Raw genomic sequence first — 22,353 nt, forward strand, 5'->3', positions numbered from 1 at the left:
AAGTGATGGTGATGATGATAGGCCGTGACCTCAGAACAAGTTGGAGACTACTAGTGGCTACTGACAGCATCCAGGTGTCTAGATACAGGTCATCTTGTTGTGTTCTTTAGTTTTCATTATATTAAAAGGACATTTTCTCTGTTGCATATTAAGAAAATAAGCCAAGTCAAGGAGACAGAGAAGTATTTTGGAAAGCTGAGAAACGGTGATTTCAGTGCCACATTGGTTTCCTGATTAAAGTTAAGGTGTGAAGAACAGTCGGCATGACAAGCAGTCATCTAGTCCATATAAGATCTCTTCTGAATGTGTGGAGTGATTCTCTCAGCATCTTCTGTTCAATGTTTTAAAATCCAATGGCAGGATGGGATCAAAAATGATCGCAGAATGCAGCTGGGGGTGCCTGTACCCTTGGTGGAGAATGCATGAGAAAGTAGGATACCGAGTCAGTGGTGTGCCATTCGCTCAGGAAGCGTGAACCCCCAAGGCAAGAAAAGGACTGGGAAGGACTCACCGGGCCTAGGGTTTTAAAAAGTGCCCATAGAATTTAATGTATTTTAATGTAAATATTGTTACATAAATGACATGTTAAGAAAGACCAGGTCCACTTTATGTAGCATGAACAGAGGACCATAACAAATATTAGGATACTTGCAATACTCAAAACAGTTGTCCGAGGAAAATGCCTGCATTATTCTTCTCCTGAGTATTTATTTGAGCACATGCTGTGTGCCAGTCTGCTCTTGGTGCTGGTGATGCTTCAGAGAAAAGACAGAGATGTTCTTTTTCTTATGGGGCTGACACTCTGGTGGAGGGAATACCACCTTTAAATGAGGCGAAGGTGAAGATGACTTCAGCGACAGGCAAGGGCTGGGAGGATGACAGAACAGGTGGTAGAGAAAGCATCAGAGCAGTGGTGAGGTGGCCCAGAAAAAGTAGGAAAGCAGGCCCAGAAAGGCCCCTGTGGGGAGGTGGTGCCTGCCGTGGGAGGGATGGTGAGGTGGCACCATGGGCACAAGTCTGTGATAGAAAAGCCTCAAGGCAGAGCAAGGAGTCTGTGCCATTTTAAGCCCCCACATCTGGCAGAAGTTTACCTCCATGACTTTTCTCAGGAGATGTTCTTACATGTTCAGGTTCTCAAAATGAGAACAAATGAAGTAAGACAAGATTAGTTACTGACCCAGGGGAAAGTTAAGACAAGAAATGAAAACAAAACAAACCTCAGGCTGCCTTCAGATGGAGGAGGCAGTTGATGAGCTGGGAAATAGACTTATTCAGGAGATCTGGGTATACATGTTTTCCTTCATCTTTCTCAGTGTTAGACTGTTAGCCTAGATAAACCTAGGATGGGGATTTGTTATGGTCAAATAGGGATGTGTTATCAGTACCAAGAAATATACTTTGATGAATTTTTGGATTTCTACATTCTTAAAAGGGTGGTTGCAGAGAAAGTACAAAGAATCTTATGACCCAAGAGTAACTTGCCAAAACTTATTGTAGAGTGGGGGGAAAAAAAGAAAAAGTTCAATTTTTTTTAAAGCCTGCTTTTATTAGCCAAATACTTTTGTATATCATACATTCATTCCTTATTATATCGTCCAATGTGTGGGGGTCAAGGGAATGGAATTCCTAATTGCAATCCTAAACTTGTTTTTAGCTACTAATTTCAAGAAATTCTTGACAGCAATTTCATTTTGTTAACCCACTGTATGTTCACGGTCTTATCCTCCTGGTCATTCATCTTTCTTTCTTCTTGACACTGGTCCTTGTCCAGAGACTAATAATGATGATAATGGGAAGGGAAAGTAGAAGGGAAAAGTAGAAACCTGAGGAATCTGGTCTATGAGAAATTATTCTTTTAATACAGACTTAAGCAATGGCTAAGATTTAATTATGAGGAAAATGATCATTTTAGTTTTTTTTTTTTTCTTTTAGGAGGAACCTAAACTTGGAACAGTGTAAGGCACTCAGGGAAAGGAAAGTTGTTTGGGGCTAGTAAGACACTGTCGCATGTGCTACAGTGTCAAGTGTGCATTTATGTTATTAGAAATAGCTTTTTTCTTTTCTGAAACACACACACACACACACACACACACACTCACAGTACTACCATGAAGTGTATAGTTTATTTTGTCTGTGTATCTTAACAATTTTTTACATTGGTTTCATAGAAAATACTGCAATTTCTACCTGCATAAATTTTCTTTCGATGGCACTACCAGAGTAAGGTAAGAAAATTTAAAGATTTCTAAAATCATAGATTTTTTTTCCAGTTGAATTTTCAGTAATGTTTTATATAATTAGCACCACCAAGATTAGGTACAACAAGGAATGGTAACAAGGGCATGCTGGTTAAATGTAAGACAAGTCCCACCTGGACTTTGTAGGAAAACAGGATATCTATCCTTGTGCCACAAATGCTCCTTACAAGGATAGTTCGTAGACCAGGAGCACCAGCCTCACCTGAGAGCTTGTTAGAAAATGCAGAATGTCAGGCCCCAGCCAGACCTACCAAATCAGTCTGCATTTTTTTTCTTTCTTTTTTTTTTTTAATTTTATTTTTAATAAACATATATTTTATCCCAGGGGTACAGGTCTGCGAATCGCCAGGTTTACACACTTCACAGCACTCACCATAGCACATACCCTCCCCAATATCCATAACCCCCCCCCCCCCCACCCCCCCCCCCCAGCAACCCCCCGTTTGTTTTGTGAGATTAAGAGTCCACTTATGGTTTGTCTCCCTCCCAATCCCATCTTGTTACATTTATTCTTCTCCTACCACCCTCAACCCCCCATGTTGCATCTCTCTCCCTCATATCAGGGAGATCATATGATAGTTGTCTTTCTCCGCCAGTCTGCATTTTAACAAGAAGCTCCTTGGGATTCTGTGCACCAAATTGTTTCAGAAACATTTGATCCAGAGTATTTTTAAGTAACTTTTCTTTTTTTTTTTTTTTCCTACAAAAATATCTTGGTCTCCAAGGCTTTCTCACTGACGCAGAGTTCCTCTGTTTGAAAGCTTTTGGGTGTGGCAGCAAGGAGGGACATTGAAATATAGCCACGTTAGCATTCCTGCCCTTTCTGTGCAGCCGTTAACATTGAAACAGTGTTTCCTCTCAATGTACTGTTCATGGCACAACTCGTGTAATGTGTGCTATTGACTGTGACTCCTGCTTTCTGTTTAAAGAGTGTCTGGTTTGGTCTTTTCCACCTTTGAAGACTGACAGTTCCCCTGTTTTCCTCCTTGCCAGATGATCATATTGAAGAGAACGTGACATAATGGAATCTTAACTCCCTCATCATTCATTCATTCAATACCTATTGAGGAAGAAACAAAAGTTCTGGGGCAGAAAACAAAGAATATCTCACCAAGGTTGTATAAGCTGATTGCCAGGGTGGGGGATAAGTGAGGAAAAAAAATAATTACAGGGGGCGCCTGGGTGGCTCAGTGGGTTAAAGCCTCTGCCTTCGGCTCAGGTCATGATCTCAGGGTCCTGGGATCGAGTCCCGCGTCGGGCTCTCTGCTCAGCAGGGTGCCTGCTTCCCTTTCTCTCTCTCTCTGCCTGCCTCTCCGTCTACTTGTGATCTCTCTCTGTCAAATAAATAAATAAAATCTTTAAAAAAAAATTACAGTATAATTGCCAACTACGAAAATGTACTAATGGTAGCAATGAAGAAAGTTGAACAATTCTCTCAGAGGACTTGAGGAAGGCTTCAAGAGAGGTAATCTCTACCTGAGCCTTGAAATAGAAGTGTGGAAAGAGTTTCCTAGATGGGAGATCGATCTGTGAAAGACCTGGCACCTGAAAGAACATGGCATGTTCAGTGGATATTTCAAAATTCAGAATCCTGAATTTCATTAGTCCCACTTAGAAAAATACAACGGACCCTTCTATAAACAGAACCGTTTGGTGAAGTATATATAATAAATACATCTACTGAACTGAATGAGTAAATCATTACTTGAAAGTAGATACCTTGGTCTTTAAATCTTTCAAATACACAAAGAAGGCTTTTCTTTAAATTATAGCATTATTGATAGCATTTCTGTTAATTGATACTTGATGTGTATTTAAGGTAAGACTTAAAAAATCAAACAGTAAGTAAATCTGAAGAGGAATCGTAGAGACTCTTAATGCTCCATGGTGTTTCAGGAATGGATAAAAATGAGAATAGTACATGCAGAATTGTGTATTTGTGTTAGATATAACCTGTCATTCTGCTTATGTCCTGTCTATGAAAACCATCCTCGTTTGCTACAGAGAGTACGGTAAAATGTCTGCAGATTAATAGGCCCCCCTCAGCCTTGATAACCTTACTGGAACTGGGTGTAGAAATTCATTTGCTATTTGTGCTGTGAGACTTTATGCATGTAGGAGGTGGTGTAGGGGGGATTACCTTAACTCTGGCTACTGTTACCACATGACTGGTTAAGAGTGGCAGGTACAGGGTGCCTGGGTGGCTCAGTGGGTTAAGCCGCTGCCTTCGGCTCAGGTCATGATCTCAGGGTCCTGGGATCGAGTCCCACATCGGGCTCTCTGCTCAGCAGGGAGCCTGCTTCCCTTCCTCTCTCTCTGCCTGCTTCTCTGCCTGCTTGTGATCTCTCTCTCTCTCAAATAAATAAATAAAATCTTAAAAAAAAAAAAAAGAGTGCAGGTACAAGCAGCTTTTTACCCAGTTTAATAGTGTCTGACCGAGAGCAGTGACTCTTGGATGGGGACTGCAGAGTGCTAGCCTCCTGAGCCAGCCTAAGAGCAGGTGCTGTTTATCTAGTCTGGTGTGTAGAAGAAGCTAGTTTATCTCGTGCATAGAATAAGCTGGCTGGACAACACGGTCAGAGTCATGTTTCAGGATGTTGACGTTTTGAGCATTTGCATATAAATCATCCTTGTTTTGATGCTTATATCTTAGTACTTGAATCAGACTGGCTCCTTCCAGATGCATATATCTTTGCCTGATTTTTCAATCTGGGTAGAAGTTGATGGTTAGACAGGTCCACATACCTTTTATGATGATCATCAGGTTAAGTGTCCTTTGGAATCAGAATTTTTCAGATTTTAGAATGGCGGTGTGGAATGTTGATGGTTAGCAAACATTAACCTGCTGTGGATGTCTATATGATACACCCCAGGGGACTGGACAAACACCCTGTAACCAAGAGGATTCTTATTTCTGTAGCCTAAGAGATGAATATTCAGCACTGGTGGGATAACTAAAGCCAGAATAGCCTCAGGTTGGTTGGGTGTTGCCACCACAGGAGTTCAGATTCAGGTCAGGTCCTGCCCACTAGGAAATTCCACACAAAATGCATTAGTTTTCATGGTGCATTGGATTTTTAAATTGCCAATAAGAGATTGTGGATTAGCAATTCTATCCATTTCTTGACCTCATGTTTTTCCATTCTTCTCAGTTTATTTAGATTTGTTAAAACGGCATCCACATATCATCAGGGTCTGGACCAAGTTTTGCTATAGAAACTAAGAAACTATAAACACAGCAGATTTCAAAGAGAAAGGATTGTGCCTTAAATATTTCCATAGCATCGGTATCTTCTTGCACTTCTGTGAAACCTCTTGAGGCTAGCACAGGAAGCTTTTGGCTAGTTAGTTCCAGACATTCTAGGTGTCTAATGTTCCTTACTTTAGATCTTTTATATTCTAGATATCTAATAGTTCTGATCTGATCTGAAGAACACTACTGTATAAACTTTTGATTAAATGTCACTTGGGCCAATAGTGGCCAAGGTGCTCTGGAATACTGGGTTAGAAACTTGAAGCTGGGTGGACACACCACTGATTCGGTATGCTTCCTGCCCCACACTATAAATAATGTTCCTAAGTATAGAAACCTAAAATAAAAGCAACTACTATATCCTGCAAGACTTAAGAGTTGTCAGACCTACTGGATAGCCAGGTTTTATAAAGACACAGAAGAAGTTAATTTAAAACATCAAGTGGCAGTGTTTGAAGTCAGTTTCTTATCCTGCTGTCTTGTTTTGTCCAGAGCAAAGAGAGAGGTTCTGTTTCTCTCTAAACTCTTTTTAGAGGGAGAATATAGTCTATAAGTTTCTCTGTGCTTAAGGATTTTAAGGCTGGCTGCTTGGTATTTATAAGCCTCTGAATGCAGAAGCCTGTTGGGAGTCGTAGTGTTGTAATGTGAAATGAACACCTTTCATGATTCCAGGCATCTAGACATACCGCTTCAAGTGAGGTTTAGAGAATAAGACGAGGGAAGTGGCTGACAAAACACCTACCAGCTATGATGTCTGCTAACGTGCTACTCAGCTGTTCATAAATTCCCGTGACTAATTATGAATGGGGAGATTTTCTGAAAGTCAATTTTAGGCCAATACGTCATGGGGGACAAGGGTGGGCACTTTAAGTCTTACCTCTGTAATAATGAGAGCTGACAGCATGTGAGAAGATGATACAAGCGGCACATCAGTCAACCAAGGCTGTCTGGTGCAGGGGCAGGCTGTGGCCCTCTTTCATGTGCCCATGCCTCATCAGTGCAGATTCAAGTTCTCTGTGTTTATTTGAAGAGGGTTTACTGCTCGTGAGCCTCCAGGAAGCAGAGGTCCTGTCCCATTCAGGGAACAGTGCTGTGCTTATAATGCAATAAATGTTTGCTGGGGGTGAAAGGATTTATTTTGTACCAGAGATGTTTTATATCAAAAATCTTCTAAATAAATAGCCCTTGGTTTTAAATGGTTGGGCTCAAATGGAAAATACATATAGTACCACATATGGGGTTTTTATAGGAGTCATTTTTAATCTAGTTTGCTCCACCAGGTTCTTAATTATAATATAAAAGCCAGTGGATAATTAAGCTGCAGATTTGTTTATGACTTTTAAGAGTATCCCTTGCTTTATACCTTGGGCTGCCCATTGGCCTGACAGTGCTTGGGATGTGAACACAGCTTCTGAGCAGGCTCTTCTCAAAGTTTCTACAGCTCACTGGGCTCTAACTACTCTTGGAACCCTGAGCCCGACAGCCCTTCTTGGGTCACTCATAGTGAGGACACAGCACAAGCCAGTGTTCCTGAGGGAGCAGGGTCTCCTGTGCACTTTAAAGTAAGGGTCCCTCAGAGAAGCATCACATCCAGGCTGAACTATAGGGTCCCTGCCTGCCTTGGTGTCCACCAGGTGGTAGCTAGGCCTAATGTCCCTTTGATCCGCTAGGTGTCTTCCCAGGGTCATCTCTGGGGTGCTTTCGAAATCATTGCCCTGCATTTCTTGCCCTCCTTCCCACTTTGTCCCTGACCCTCTGGAAATCCTCTTACTGGGCTAAGTAATAACCCTAGAGCCTCAGCCTCTTGGATTCACCTCCTTGGTTCTTTAACCTGGTTTTTCTCTCATGCTTCTTTGTCTCCCCCACGCCTGTGGGAGTGAGATCATGGTCTTTCTTTTCTCCAAGGCCCATTCCACACCTCATCTACCACCCCCTCTGTGGAAACTTCTCCCTTGACTAGGCCTTGTCTGTCCTTGCTACTGCCATGTCTCCTGATCTGCTTACTTGCCTTATTTATTTTATTTTTTTTAAATGGCTTAGTTGTTTCTGAGTCCTTTCCCTTCTTGCCAAGTTACCCATCAGCAACTCGACCCCTCATCCCCAATGGTTTCCTGACTTCATCTTTGCATCCTTGTCACCATACAGACCTTTATCTGAACACAACCTCTGTCCTCCTGATCTTTCACTTAGTTACTTCCAGACCACCTGCTCTGTGTTTTCCTTTTTAAAAAAGGAAGCTCCTTTTGGGGAGTATAACTGACATACAATAATTGATATGTGTAGATAATGTTCATTGTGAGAAGTTTTGACATAGGTGTCTACCTGTGAAATCATTATGACAATCAAGGTAATGAACACAACCATCATTCCCAATGGTTTTCTTATGTTCTTTTCCCACCCCCTGCCCAGTCCCTGGGTCACCACTGATCTGCTTTTTGTCATTTAGATTAGTTTGATTTTCTAGAATCTTACAGAAATAGAAGAGTATACACTGCATGATTCTTTCTTTGGCTTCTTCCACGCTATTAATTATTTTGAGATTCTTCTGTGTTGGTGCAGATATTAATAGTTCATTTCTGAGTAGTATAGCATTCCATCGTGTAGATACACCATAGTTTGTTTATCCATTCGGTTGTTGATGGGCATTTGGGTTGCTTCTAGTGTTTGGCTCTAAACAAAGTTACAGTAAACATTTGTGTACAAGTCTTCCTATGTGAATGTGCTTTCCTGTCTCTTGAGAATGGAACCGCTGAATCGTGTAAAGTTCTATGTTTAACGGCCAGACTGCTTCCCGTAATGGTTGACATTCTCACCAGCAGTATGACAGTTGTAGTTACTTTACATTCTCACTGACACTTGGTATGATCAGTCTTTTCATTTCAGTGGTACTGGTATCTTATTGTGGTTTTAATTGCATTTCACTCATGACTAATGATCTTGAACATCTTTCATGTGCTATTTGCCATCTGTATGTCTTTGGCAGTTTGTATGTTTGAATCGATTGACCATATATTTAATTGGGTTGTCTTCTTAATACTGAATTTTCAAATTTCTTTGTATATTCTAGATTTAAGTGCTTTATCAGCTATGTGAATTGGAAATATTTTCTCCCCATCTCTGACTCATCTTTTCATTCCCTTAATTGTGTCCTTCAAAAAGGAAGAGTTTTTAGTTTTTATAGAGTGCAGTGTATAAATTTTTTTTATTATGGATTGTGCTTTTGGTGTCCTGTCTAAAGAATCTTTGCTTAAGCCAAAAATCACAAAGATTTTCTGTCTTCCTTCTAAAAAATTCTATAGTTAATATGCTTCACATTTAGGTCATTGATTCCTTCTGAGATTAATTTAAAATTCCTCCAGCACACTGTTGCTCCTGAGTGCTTAAGATAGATACTGCATAGTGCCAGAAAGGTCTGTGTTCCTGATTGCCTGGCAACTTTCAGCACACCTTGCAAGCCAGTGCATCCCAAAGTCTGTTTCTCTGTGTTCTTGTACCTTTCCTGGGATGGTATACTACCTTTGCTTACTAATTGGCTTGAGACATGATACAGAGGAAGTGTCTTAAAATGGAAAACCAGGTAAGAATCCATTTTATAATGTTAAAGTTAGATTAGAACTGTCTTTGTGAACTAGTGGCCTTAAAAATACATCTAAAAGATTGTTACTTTGTCAAGAGAAATTGTCAAGCATTGCAGTTCTCACAATTGAAAATGAGATAAGCACAGAAGATTTTGAAAATGTTGTTGAATTTGTTCCATTAAAGCCAGGAAAATAAAATTATAATGCATTCTGTGTTTTAAGCAAAATATTTAAGCTAATAGTGAGTTTTAAAACTTTTTGATTGTTTGATATTGAGATGTTCTTTTTTCAAATTTTTTCAAAGCTTAAATGTTCTCGAAAAAAATTAACCATTCAAAATCCATAAAAACATATCTATAGTGGTATACATTTTTTCTTTTACCTTAGGCTCCAATAAGGCTCAGCTGAACACTGGTAATTACTTAAAACTTTAATAATGTTCACCATGGATTTATTTAGCATTAATTTTGCCTTTGAGAAGCCTATCATATTAAAATATTACTTATTTTAATTACTGAGATTTTGGTGCCCTCTTAAATCTTATGCAGAACCCTCATTCCACTTGTCCTAGACCCAGCTCTCCTGCCTCTGTCCTCTAGGAACTGTTCAAGAAAATGCTGCCCCATCAGTCCCTGGGCTCTGACTGGTCCAGGAGGAACAAGCCTAGCAATGAGCAACTGACATCCACAGTCCAGGCCACATTTGCCCACTTCAACAATATGGCCAACTGGTCATACCACTGCTTTGGCAAACCAAGCATGACACCCGGGACAAGGCTGTGGTGGTGGAGCACTGGATCAAGGTAGCCAAGTTTTGCTATGAGAGGCCCAGCTGAGTTGCTCTCTTGAGCCTCCTCTTCTGTCTTTATCACTTCTCAGGGTTGAAATCCCTGGTCTAAGATCTAGAGACCATGCAGTCCCTAGGCTCTTCCTCCTGGGGGCAGGCTGACCTTAACTTACATGGCGCAATGGGAAAATCCTCCCTCTCCCCAGCAGTGTTACTCTTTAGGGCTTGTCCCCTTCTGCAGGATCCTGGATACCTGCTTCATCCAGGAGGGGAGCTGTAAACTGAGGGGAGACTGAAGCTCTAGAGCAGATGGGGCTCCTGTTCTCCCCCTGACAGCTCCTTCTCTTCCCTCCTCAGGTCTGTCAGATCCTGGGGAACTACTCCTCCTTACATGCCATCCTCTTGGCTCTGTAGTGTCTCCATTCACTGCCTGAACAGGACATGGGAGAAAGTTTACAGGTGAGGAGGCTTCTCTCCATGGAGAGACCAGGATAGGTGAGGGATCTCCCATAAGCCTGCCCTTTACCCCCTCAGTCAGCTTGGACCTCCTGGGAGGCAGCCAACCCTGACCAAAGGACCTGGGCCTGGGGCCAGTTTTCTCAGCCTTTCTGGGGAACAGGCCACCATGCCTCCTGCTTTAGAAATCAATTTTCCTCATGTCCCACCCTGTGCTGAGCTGAATTCAACATTCTCACGTGTTCACTTGACAGCCACTGAACTCTCTGCCCATGGGAAACCAAAATCCCCCAAAACAGAGCTGCTCAATTAATTCAGGAAGGGACGCCCAGGATGACCCCCAGGAGAACTCCCTCCCATGTCCAACAAAGATCTTAGTGCTCACAGGAACCCAGAGAAAATCCTCATTCAGGCATTTTGACATGTGGGGCTTCCCAAGGAAAAGGGCCTTGCACTCTCCCCTGCCCCATTATTCCTACACTGATCCTACCTTCTTTCCCTCTATTCAGGAAGAGCTTTCAAATTGTTAAAAAGTTGTGTGCTCAAGACAACCTACAGGGCAGGGAACTACTCATCAAAGTAGTGTGGAAGGTGCAGGTCCAGAAAGAGGGGAGGGGTGTGAGGGAACACAGTCCTGTGTGGATGGAGTAGGGAATGGCCTGAAGCATTCCTTGGGGAGGGGAAGCCATTGGCATGAATGTGCTGACAGCCTGGGCTGAGGATACTCTTGGGAGTGAGACGAGCTGGTGCTGCCCATCCAGACTCCCTAGGCTAGATTTCCTGTCTCTCTATGTCCATAGCTGGTCCACAAGGGGGACTGTAAAAACCCTGACAGCCCGGGGACAGGCCCCTGCTCAATGACGGGGTTGGGATGGGTTGAGGGCCACAACCATGATGACAGTCATAGGATCCTGAGTCCTCAGGAGACCATGGGAGGTGGAGTTCTCACTTTCCCAATGAGAAAACAGGTTCAGAGAGGCCTGGCTACAATCTCAAGATCACACATGGACTGAATGTGGTAGCTGAGATTGTTCTAGAAGGGCTCATGGCATGCTTCAGGATAATGGAGCATCAATATCAGCAGACTTACGTCAGATATCTAGGGTCTGGAGGGTCTGACATCAAAGACAGTGGGAGCAAGTGAACGGAGGGTATTCTGGCCTCAAGGAACTTGTCCTTGGCCCTATAGGAGTGGCCCTGATGAGGAACCTGCAGAGAGCCCTGAAGAGGCTGCCGAAGAGTTGAGTGTGCCTGAGGTACAGGGCCTCCAAGGTCAAGGAGAGGGGCTCTGCCCTGAGAGCTGGAAGCCTCCAAATCAGGACAGGTGAGACCTGCAACTCTAGCTCTACCTCCTGTTGCCACATTTCCTAAATTTCCTATTTGCCAATGACCAGGAGGAGGGTCTAGAAAGCTGGATACAGAATGCATTTGTGGGCGTAGAGGGGCCCAGGGCTCCATACCCTGTGATTTTCACCAAGGACTTCCTGGAGACGATCAGTAGGAGTCTGATGTTCTGGTCTGGCAAGGAGAAAGGAAACTGAAGGTAAACTACTAAGGGTCCTTGCTGCTCCCCATGTGGGAAGCACAGGGGGGCCAGGAGGCTGAAGCCTTTTCAGGGGAAGGTCCTTGTGGCACCAGAGTGCAGGGACTCATCCAACCCTACCCCTCTGATGACACTGGGTGTCATCTCCTACCTTGGCACCTTCCTCACTGACCTGGTGACATTGGATACTGCAATGGAGGACTATTGGAGGTAGGGGAGCCTGAGAATTGTGGAGCAAGGACCAGAGACCTGAGGTTTGGGAGCAGAAAGCCCCCATACTGAGCCCTGAGCTCTCTGTATTTGGCAAACCTCCTGTCATGACAGCCTCACAGCTGGCCCTGTGAGCTGGGGTCTCTTGCCCATCTCAGTGCTGAGGGAAGGGAGGCTACACCTAGACTGGTGTCCAAGACTGGTGAAGCAGCAGAGATTCCTGAAGGCAAAGCTGCATGAGGTCTGTCTGAATGTTCCACAGGCTCTCCCTTGGAGCTTGCCTGTGGGAGGAGAATGAAGTGAGGACCATGCACATCAGCAACACTTGAGTAGCCCAGCAGCCCCTGCCTGCCTGAGGCTTCAGCTGCCCCCTTCTGTCATCACAAGGGTCGTGTTGCAGGATCCTGACCTGCAGCTGGTTCATTTTCCCCACATCCTCCTTTCTCTGGAGTCCAGGGCCTTGCTTAGACCCCATCCCGTTGTCTGCACCTGAGTGGGCCCCTCCTGTGTCCTGGCCTAAGTGCAGCCTAAGAAGGCGTGGCTGTAAGGTGCTAGTACTAACCAGGGGACTCTTTCTGAGGGATATTGGTTGTCCACTTTCCAAGGGAATGAGATCAACCGCCAAAAAAAGAATAAGGTGAGCATATGTGGCACTTCCTGTAGGGAAGGGGAGGCAGCACAATCAGAGAAGTCTCTGGGAAGAACATCCCTTGGCTCTACCTCCTTCCTCTCACATTTACTGGGATTGGTGGCTAAGCAAGAAGTACAAGACCCATCTAGTTAGTCAGTAGGGATGGAGGAAAGGCATCACGGAGAATTTCCTGGAGGAGGGCCTATTTCTACTTGCCTCTGAGAAAAGGTTGGGACTGGAAGAATTTCCAGGCAGGAGGGTGGCCACGTGTGCCAAGACACAGAATGGGCCCTCTGTCCCGCTGCTCAGCCCTCACCAGGCCCTGCAGCTTCCCCACCCATGCTTTGCCTGCATCCCTTGTTTCTGTCTCGGCCCAGGAATACAGAGACCTCAGAGACATCATGCTGCTCCTGGTGGCTGCTGAGAAATACACTCTAGAGCCCCAGGATCAATTCAGGGCCTGGTTCCCAACTGTGGAGTGGCTCAGCAAGGATCACAGGTGAGGAGGAGCTGGGTGAGGGTCGGGGTGGACTCTTCCTGCTAGCCCCTCCAGGAATCCTTCTTCTGTGGCTCCCTGGGCAGCCCCCAGCCTTGTTGCCGGGGTGCCAGACTCCAGATGTGGGTAAACCCAGGAAGGGACTCCTGATGTGAAGTTGCTGGTCAGCTCACAGGTGTCCCTCTGTCCTTAGCTACATCCTGTCCTGCCAGCTGGAGCCCCGGTCCTAGCTGGCCAGCAGAACTCCAGCACCAGGAGAACTGGCCACAGCCACCATCAGGGCTAAACCTGTGTCACTGGAGGCTGTGCAAGGATTCCTCCTCAGCAGGTGGGGTACTTGTGGTGTGAGCACCCCATCTGCTTAACACCTCTTCCTCCCACCTATTTCCTTATTTGGGGGACAGTAGTTAATGGTATTACATAGTTTTTCATAGGTTAAAATAGTATTATATTAAATTCCTTTTTTTTTTTTTTTTAACTTTTCTAGCTCAGGAGTGTGGCTTGATTCTTTTACTTCCTACAGTAATGGAAAAGATGCACAGACTGTCCTATTCATTCCTGAGCTAAGAGATCTTAGAGTCATCAGCCATTCTATGTGGGAGGAAGGAGAAGCGCCAGCCCTCCTCACAAGCTACCGGTGGTAACCCCAAGTCCCCTTTCCCAGAGGACAGGCTCATCTCAGTGTACGCAATTTGGGCAAACAGCAGAGACAGCCCTCAGGACTCCTGAGATGGAGAGGTGGCAGGTACTTTCCCAGGAACAGTAGCAACAAGCACTGAACTGGTGAGGCTTTAACTGTTCCTTACACTCCCCAGACCTATGTACTGCCCAGGATAGGGGCTGCCTTTCTCCGCTCTAAAGCAAGTAGGACTATGCCTTGCTTCCTTGGTGACATGGGGTTTTTGTTTGTGTGTTGGGGTTTTTGTTTGTTTGGACCCAGTATTTAGAACTGACCATTTTCTAGTTCAGTCTCTGGGATTGCATCAGCACTAAGTGGGGAAGAACATGTAAAGAGATCCAATCCTGCCTGTGGAAGGGACAAAGCCAGAAGAAGACAGTGTGTAAACGGAGGAAGGGAAGTCAGGACTTTCCATCCTCAGTCTCCCTCTAGACTCTCCAGGTACACCCTTTACGAAGACTGGAATCCTCCTGGCATCTTTGTTCATGATCTCTGGATTCCTTTCCCTGTTGTTTTGAGTGTGGGGGATAAAATGGGGAGGTGTCACTTGAAGGCCACAGCTGGGCCTGGTTCCATTCACATCTATGCTGACCTAGGAGCTACGATTTCCAGCACTCCTCCATTTCCTTAAGCAGTCCATTGGCAGCAATGCCTTCCAGGCCCCCATCCTCTTGGTCAGATCCATGGTAGCCACTGTTCCCTGGCTGGGGCATGAAGGAGAAGGGATTGGTTCTCTTTGGCCAGGATAATGGTCCATATCCTTGCTCAGAGAATCCTTACACTCTCCTTGCTGGCCTTGAGGACTGTTAGGTCTATGTTGTTCTGATATCTATGGTCTCAAACACTCACTAGTTTATACACTCAGTCTCAATTGACAGAGTTGCACTGACTTATCTGAAATGGAGAACTCCCGTGACCCTGTAGACCTAGGCACAGATTGAAAGTGAGCAGATGAGAACTATCAGGCAAATGGATGCCAAAACAATGCAAGGAATACTTCTAGCAGACAAATCAGACTGTAAAAATTATATGTGTGTGTGTGTGTGTAGTAGGACTCAAGGAAGGACATTACATCATAATAATGGAGACCACACAATAAGATAGAAACATTTTAAATATTTAGACACCCAACATAGGAGCACCCAAATGCATATACCAGTTAACACATTTAAAGGAACTCTTTGACAGTGATACCATACGGTTGGGACTCTAACACCCCACTTCTATTCATGGAGACGTGATCCAAACTGAAAATCAACAAGGAATCAATGGCTTTGAGTGATGTACTGGCTTGAACAGATAGAGGCAGAACATTCCACCCTAAACCAGCAGAATACTCCCTCTTTGCAAGGGCACATGGAACATCCTCCAGAAGAGATCACAAGTTAGGCCACAAAAGAAGTCCCAACAAATTAAAAAAGATGGACATCATACCATGCATCTTTTTCTGACCGTGATGCTATGGAACTAGAAATCAATCCCAAGAAAAAACCTGGAAAGATCATGAATCCATGGAGGTTAAAGAACATGCTACCGAACAAGGACTGGGTCAACCAAGAAGCCAAAGAGGAAGTCTAAAATTACATGGAAGCAAAATGACAAGCCAAGGATGCCACAACTTAGAGATATAGCCACAGTGAATCTAAGAGGACAGGTTCCAGCAATACAAGAAAAATCCCCAATAACATAAGCTGACACAAAAGGATCTAGCAAGAGAACAACATAGAGCTCCAGAGCAGTCTCTTAGCCTTGATGAGTTGGGAGCTTCTGCTGTTGGGCCCATGCTTAGCTTCCATGGCTGCTCTAAGTCCCAGCCTGGAGGGTGTCCCTTCCTTTCTTCCACGACAGTTCCCACTGGGGTCACTGGGAAATCAACCCCTCAGGGGATTCTAGAATGACAGCAATGGCCAAAAAGGCCCAGGAAATAACCGCCACTTCCGCATTGATGTATCAAGGTGGCCGATTAGCCTTCCTCTTTGTGGAACATTCCACAGTGGTTTTTTGGGCAGATCCTCTCAGGCTCTGATCCCCTGCGTATCTCGGAAAAATGCGGATTCTGATTGAGTAAGCCTGGGACGGACCTGAGAGTCTGCACCTCCAACATGCTCCCAGCTGATGCCGAGGCCCCTTGTCCACGGACCCTATGGAGAAACAAGATGTCAGCAGACCAGTGGACAAAAGTTAATCTCTTTTGCCACTCAAAAGAGATTTATCAGCAACATTTTGGCAGCAACTAAGAGGTGTTTTGATTGTCAGAAAGTGAAACAGCCAGGGCAGGGCTTTGTTCACACCTGGAGGCTCTCCTCAGGTTCCCTTCTGGATTACATGGGGGCAGTGGGGAAGGAAACTCAGTTTGTTGAGTTTAAGCTAAATTGGGAGCTTGTGTTCCTTTCTGCTATTAGCCTGGCCACTTGCTAGGCTGCTTCCTCTGTGGCCTCTGTGTAAGGCAGTTCTAAACACCAGTGCTTGCTTTCCCAGTCTGGGGATACTTCAGAGAAAGGGAGGGAACACAAGACAGTAACAGGAAAGTGACAATGTTTGGTCACGAACGCTTAAAGGAGTTAAAGAGTATCTCTTGGACTGTATTCTCTTGGTCAGAAATCCATTAGCAACCATTCGGTTTATAGACTGGTAGGTATATGGCAGGGGTGGGGATCCCTGGGAGCCACTGTGGACTGAACCTGGTGGTCTATGCACCACAACTCAACCAGATCAAGAAACTGAGGTAAGACTTAAAGCTGGTGTGTGTTACGTTAACATATGATTTGATTCAGGTGTGGCACTGAAGAAAAAGAAACAAACAACAAAGGGAAAAAAGACAATAAAAAAAACAGCCTCGAATATAGAGAACAAACTGGAGGGATCCAGGTTGGGGGGGGTGTTTGAAATAGGAGATGGGGATTAAGAGTACACTTACTGTGATGAGCACTGAGTCATATACAGAACTCCCGTATCACTACTGTTCACCTGCAATGAAGATAACACCATAAGTCAATTAGAATGTAATTTCAAAATAAAAAAATGATAGCATATTATGAGATCAAGGATTAGAATATGCTCTTGGAATTTCATAATCAAGTCTCATCAAGCAGCCTGAATGTAAATCTATATTAAAGATCAATGAAAATGTCCAAAGACAAAAGTGAAGTCTGTGGATATGAAAAGGCCAGTCCCCACCTCTGTGCTCATAGAAAAGATAACTTCCTATGATATTTGCCATTATGAAAGCATTTCACTCAAGTCCTACTGGAGCTCTAGTCCTCTGCTTTTTCCATTCTATTTGGTTGTGTGTCTTCATGAAGTAGTTGAAGTAAATATTTCTACCCCTTGTTTCATAGACTAAACCACATTCAGCTTTCTGTAGCCATTGAAGTGTGGAGCTGGAAAACCTTCTGGAAAAATAGTTAGCATTTATATCTCTCATTGTTTTACAGATAAGGAAATTGAGGCCAAGCAAGGGCACCAATGGAACAATAACCATGCTGAGGTTCTCCTGACACCTGGTTCAGGATCCTAACTCACTGAGCAAGAGTGAAGAATCCCGTCCCTCCAGGGCCAATGGAAGCCTCATTGGAATGGGTCATTTTTCGGGAAAAGTGAAATTCGGTCAAACATGGAATGGTATAAAAATAACATCATTTAAAGAAAATCCACCATGACCCACTACACTGTTTCTTAGGTTCCATATAGGAATGAAGCCATATGATAATCATAGGGGAAGGGAGGGAAAACTAAATGGGAAGCCACCAGAGAGGGAGAAAAAACAATGAGAAACTCTTAACAAGAAAACAAACTGAGGGCTGCTGGAGGGGTGGTGAGTGGGGGGATGGGGTAATTGGGTGAGAAGTATTAAGGAAGGCATGCCATGTGATGAGCACTGGGAGTGATAACACAACTGATGAATTACTAGGCACTACATCTGACGTGAGTGATGTACTACATGTTGGCTAACTTACATTAAATAAATAATACAATCCAAGGTTCTGTGTTTTCTTGTTTTCAACATGGAAAATACAGGATGATTTCTTTTCTGCCCTCAAGCAATGAAATGAGATAGCCTATTCATGATGAGGCAATTCTCAGGGCATGCTACCTTTTTTATTTCAGCCCTGAAAAGGTTTTCAAACATGCTTTCTTCAGTTCTTGTCCTCTTGCCCTTGTAGTCAATTCTGAGCACTCTTGACAGGGTGGCAAAAACTTTTTTCTCTTTAGGGTGAGTCACCTCAAGCACCTAACATCCGTACTTGCCACAGGAGGCCTCACCACAAGTTTTTGTACAGCTGGCATGAATACTGGTGGCTGATGGTTCTCTATCTTTGATGACATCAATCCCTTTTGTTCAATTGTGCTATGACTAGAGGTAGGGCCTTCCTCTCACTCATGAAGGGGACAATAGCTCTCTAGCTCACCTTCAAACATGTCCCTCCCCTCTGTCCCATAGAACGTAGTGACCATGCACTGGTAACACAGAGCAAATGTATATCTTACCTGGATTCAGCTCAGCATGGGAATTAGAGATGGGTGCCTCTTGGGGTTTGATTCCAGTGTCCTTGAGTCATTGTAACCTTCTTTGCAATTGACTTGAGACAGTAACTCCCTACGATAGGGGGATAAAAGTGCCTTGGAAGCAGGTGACCCACAACCCATTCATCACCCTTTGTCCTGTGAGACTATGTTCCTCATCTGATTGAGAAATTCTTCAAACATTGCGACAACTGGGTGGCTTCATTTCAGGTCATGATCACAGGGTCCTGGGATTGAGTCCCAAATCGGCCTCCTTGCTCAGCTGGAGGCCTGCTTCTTCCTCTGCCTGCTCTGCCTGCTGTTCCCCCTGCTTGTGCTCTCTCTCTCTCTCTCTGACAAATAAATAAATAAAATATTTAAAAAAAAAAGAAGCTCTTCAAACATCGATGAAGTGGAGTGCAATAAAAGGCTCACTTTGAAGAAAGACTGAGCTTGGGGAATGTCCAGTCATATGTCTCACTGCTCCCATCATCCACACATGTGGTGCCCCTGTTGGCCCACCACATGTATTCCAGTCATCATGCCATCACATATTGTCAGGACCCCATCCTCAGGCCTGTGCTTTTCTAGTTCATGATGCTGCCTGCCTCCACCAATGAACCTTTTTCATCTCTCAAGTTGGAAGTCAATAGCCATCATCTTCATTAGCTTCATAAAACAGGATCTGGCAGTGAGTTAATCGATAGGATCTGCAAGGCACAGGATTGAAAAGAAAAATAAATTCACATACTGGACATTCAGAATACCTAAAATCTTTGTGACTTTAAAAGTCCTGATCAATGAAGGAAAAGCACAGTCCACAGGATGGGAGGACATATATTCAAGCCATGTATCTAACTCAATATCCACAATACATAGAGATCACATAAACTCAACAATGAACAAGTTAAATGTAATGTGTGACTGTATAAGTGGGAAATAGACCTATTATCCTCAAGGATAGGCACATGGAGAGAAATTTGAAAAGATACCTCCCATCACTAATTTTTCAGGAAATCCAAATTATGAAAATCAATGAGATACCATTTCACATCCTTTAAGATGACTCGCCCCAGAAAAAGAAAGACTTCAAAGAAAAGAGAAGATCAAGTTTTGGCAAGGATGCAGAGAGGTTGGAACCTTGTACACTGTGTGTGGTAGGAATGTTAACGGCATCGCTGTGAAATCAGTAAGGCAGTTCTTCAAAACAATCAACAGTAGAATTACCACGTGTTCTAGTAGTTCCTCTTCTGGGGTAGATACCCAACTTAATTGACAGCATGGTCTTGAAGATGTATCTGAAGATGTATCTGAACACAGCTTTTCACGGCACCATTGTTCATAAGAGCCATGAACGATGAACACAATCCAAGACTCTGTCCAAGAAGGAGCAGTAGTTGCATACACAGAGACTGGAATAGTATTCTTTCTTAAAAGAAAAGGAAAACATTGACATGTGCCACCACATGGGTGAACGTTGAGGATATTATGCTAACTGATATGAGTATTCATAAAAAATACACACTTTAACTTCACTTGTGGGACCTACTTAAAGTAGATTCCTAAGGACAGAAAGTAGAATGCTGTTTGTCAAGGGCTGGAAGGAGATGATCACGGGAAGATTCTGATTCATGGTATAGAGGCTTAGTTTCACAAGATGCAATGAGATGTGAAGACAGGGCACAGGGAGGTGGTACAAAGATATTAGGGCCTTTAAAACATTTAGAACATATCCATGAACTTCATGTACTTAATGACATAAAAATAAATTATACTGAAACACTGCAAAGACAGAGAAATGAATTTTATTGGGCCATTTATACCTTTCCATGTAGGCCCAGTCTCAGGCATTTTACTTCATCCATTTTCCCTGAGACAACTTGGATCAAACCAAATGTTGTCATTCTGTGCCCATTTCAAACCTTAAAATCAGAGTTTCCAAAACATGAAAACTTTATTTAGGAAGGTAATTTTCAGAGTTAATTTATGAAGACATTTTATTTCTTGATCAACTTTTTAAAATAGAACACAAATTTAAAATTTGCTTCATCTCCTTTCATTGTAATTCACTGATTTTTGAACTCAGAATCCATTGTTTATGCAAGTGGCTTGGGTGTTTTTATCCCTATCATAATCTACTGATTTTAGGTTCTGCCGATTTCAGTTTTGTTTACCTGCCATTCTTTTTACCAAATCAACTTTCTTGAGGTTCATTATGAATAGTAAATTTTTTTTTGCCCCAGTTTTATTGATACCATTGACATAGAGCACTGTGCATGTTTCAGGCACACGACATAATGATTTCACTTTCACAGACCCTAAGAAGATTATCAGAATAAGTTGAGTTCACCGCCATCATCTCTTAGAGATACAAAAAGAAAGAGAAAAGAAAGGACATCTTTTTCTTTGTGGGATGAGACTTTCCGAATTGGCTTTCCTTTAACACCTCTCAAATACACCATAGAGTAGTATGAACTGTAGTCATCAGGTTGCACACTACGACTCTATTACTTATTTCTCATAAAACTGGAAGTTTGTACCTTTTCACCATTCACTCCATCGCTGCCCCACCCTCTGCCCTCTGCTTCTGGTTCCTTCAATGTGACCTGCTTTTCTGAATTCGTTTGACTCCTTTTCTCTCCCTTGTTTCTGATTCCATGTAGAAGGGAAAAATATATTTCTATCTATTATCTATCTATCATCTCTGTATGCACATGTATATACCTGCATATATAAATAGGCCTTCCTCTGTCTCACTTATCTCACTCAGCATAACGCTTTAAAAGTTCATTACTGTTGTCACACCTAGCAGAATTTCCTTTCCTTATGGGTGATTAATATCCCATTATATAGGTAAACACTTCTTTATCCAGTCACCATGAATGGGCACTGATGTTTTTGGTGTCTTGGCTGTTGAAAATAATTCTTGATTTGGCGGTGGGTGCAGGGATTTCTTGGACACATTCCTTGGTTTTCTACGGCTATGGTCCAAAACATCAACTGTGGGATCCTATGATAGATCTATTTGTATTTTGTCGAGGAGCATCCATACTGTTTTGCATAGTGACTGTCCCAATGTGCATTCCCATCAATGGTGCCCAGCAGCATCTGTTAGCTCTTGTCTTCTTAATGACAGCTAAATTCCAACTGATGTGATATCTCATTATGCTCTTCATTGCATTTTTCTGATGGTTAGTCATGGTCAGGACATTTTTCCCTACATGTTTCTCATGTGTTTATGTTGTTCTGGAAGTGCCAGACACTGGACACTGTGTCTGTGGCCCAGCGATAAGACTAGTCTCCATGAGATCTTCAGGGTCGTACTTTGGACATACAGGGGTGGGTGCAGAAGCACTCTTCTGGCTGAGGTGAGGGTGTGGAATAGTAAAGAGGACACCCTGCGAGTGGACAGAAAAGGAGGAAAGGGAGGGTTCTGAGGCCGTTTCTTCTGCCGTTGGAGCCTGGAGATCCTGCTCCTTTGGCTCTATGACTCTAGAAATCCAGTGCCTTGAGGACACCCCTCAAGAAAGCATCTCTTTCTTGGCTGGTCTGCCTGCCTGGGCCTGTCTCAGGAGAGCTGGAGAACAGGATATAGGGTGCTTCCCTGTCCATGGAACCTAGGGAGATGTGCTGGAGGAACTGAAGCAGGAAGAGCTAGGCCCAGCCCATCATGGTTGTCGCCCTGCCCAGAAACAGCTTGAAACTTGGAGTGCCACTTCTCCCTGCAGTCTAGGTGCTTAAAAGGGGAGGTGGGCTCCAAGACCTTCTCAATTATTCATTCACTAACTCTACACTTAAGCACTCCCCTACACCAGGTACCTTGGTGGGCCCATGCGTACCGCTGATCATATCTAGAGCTCCTTGCCTTTAGGAGCCCACTGTCTAGACATGGGCCACAGCACAAAACAAAGACATGTGAAAGAAAAGACCAAGGGCTCTATAGGACAAATGAAGTGTGCT

General features: G+C 43.7%; 2 long non-coding RNA genes across 2 annotated transcripts in view; one reads left to right on the forward strand and one right to left on the reverse strand.

Annotated features, from left to right (window-relative positions):
* LOC125109317 (uncharacterized) overlaps window positions 1–21,856 on the forward strand; it is a 225,871-nt gene extending 204,015 nt beyond the window's left edge. Inside the window, exon 3 of the long non-coding RNA XR_007130190.1 lies at window positions 21,496–21,856. This is a non-coding gene — a long non-coding RNA (uncharacterized LOC125109317). The remainder of the gene's footprint in view (window positions 1–21,495) is intronic.
* Window positions 15,057–18,655, reverse strand: LOC125109316 (uncharacterized). The gene is made up of 3 exons (XR_007130189.1): window positions 18,379–18,655; window positions 16,808–16,857; window positions 15,057–16,031 (listed from the first exon to the last, which is right to left on the reverse strand). It is a non-coding gene; the product is annotated as an uncharacterized LOC125109316 (long non-coding RNA).
* Window positions 21,857–22,353: the final 497 nt, after the last annotated feature.

The sequence above is a fragment of the Lutra lutra genome, chromosome 9 (genome assembly GCF_902655055.1).
Source record: "Lutra lutra chromosome 9, mLutLut1.2, whole genome shotgun sequence".
NCBI classification, from domain to species: Eukaryota; Metazoa; Chordata; class Mammalia; order Carnivora; family Mustelidae; genus Lutra; species Lutra lutra.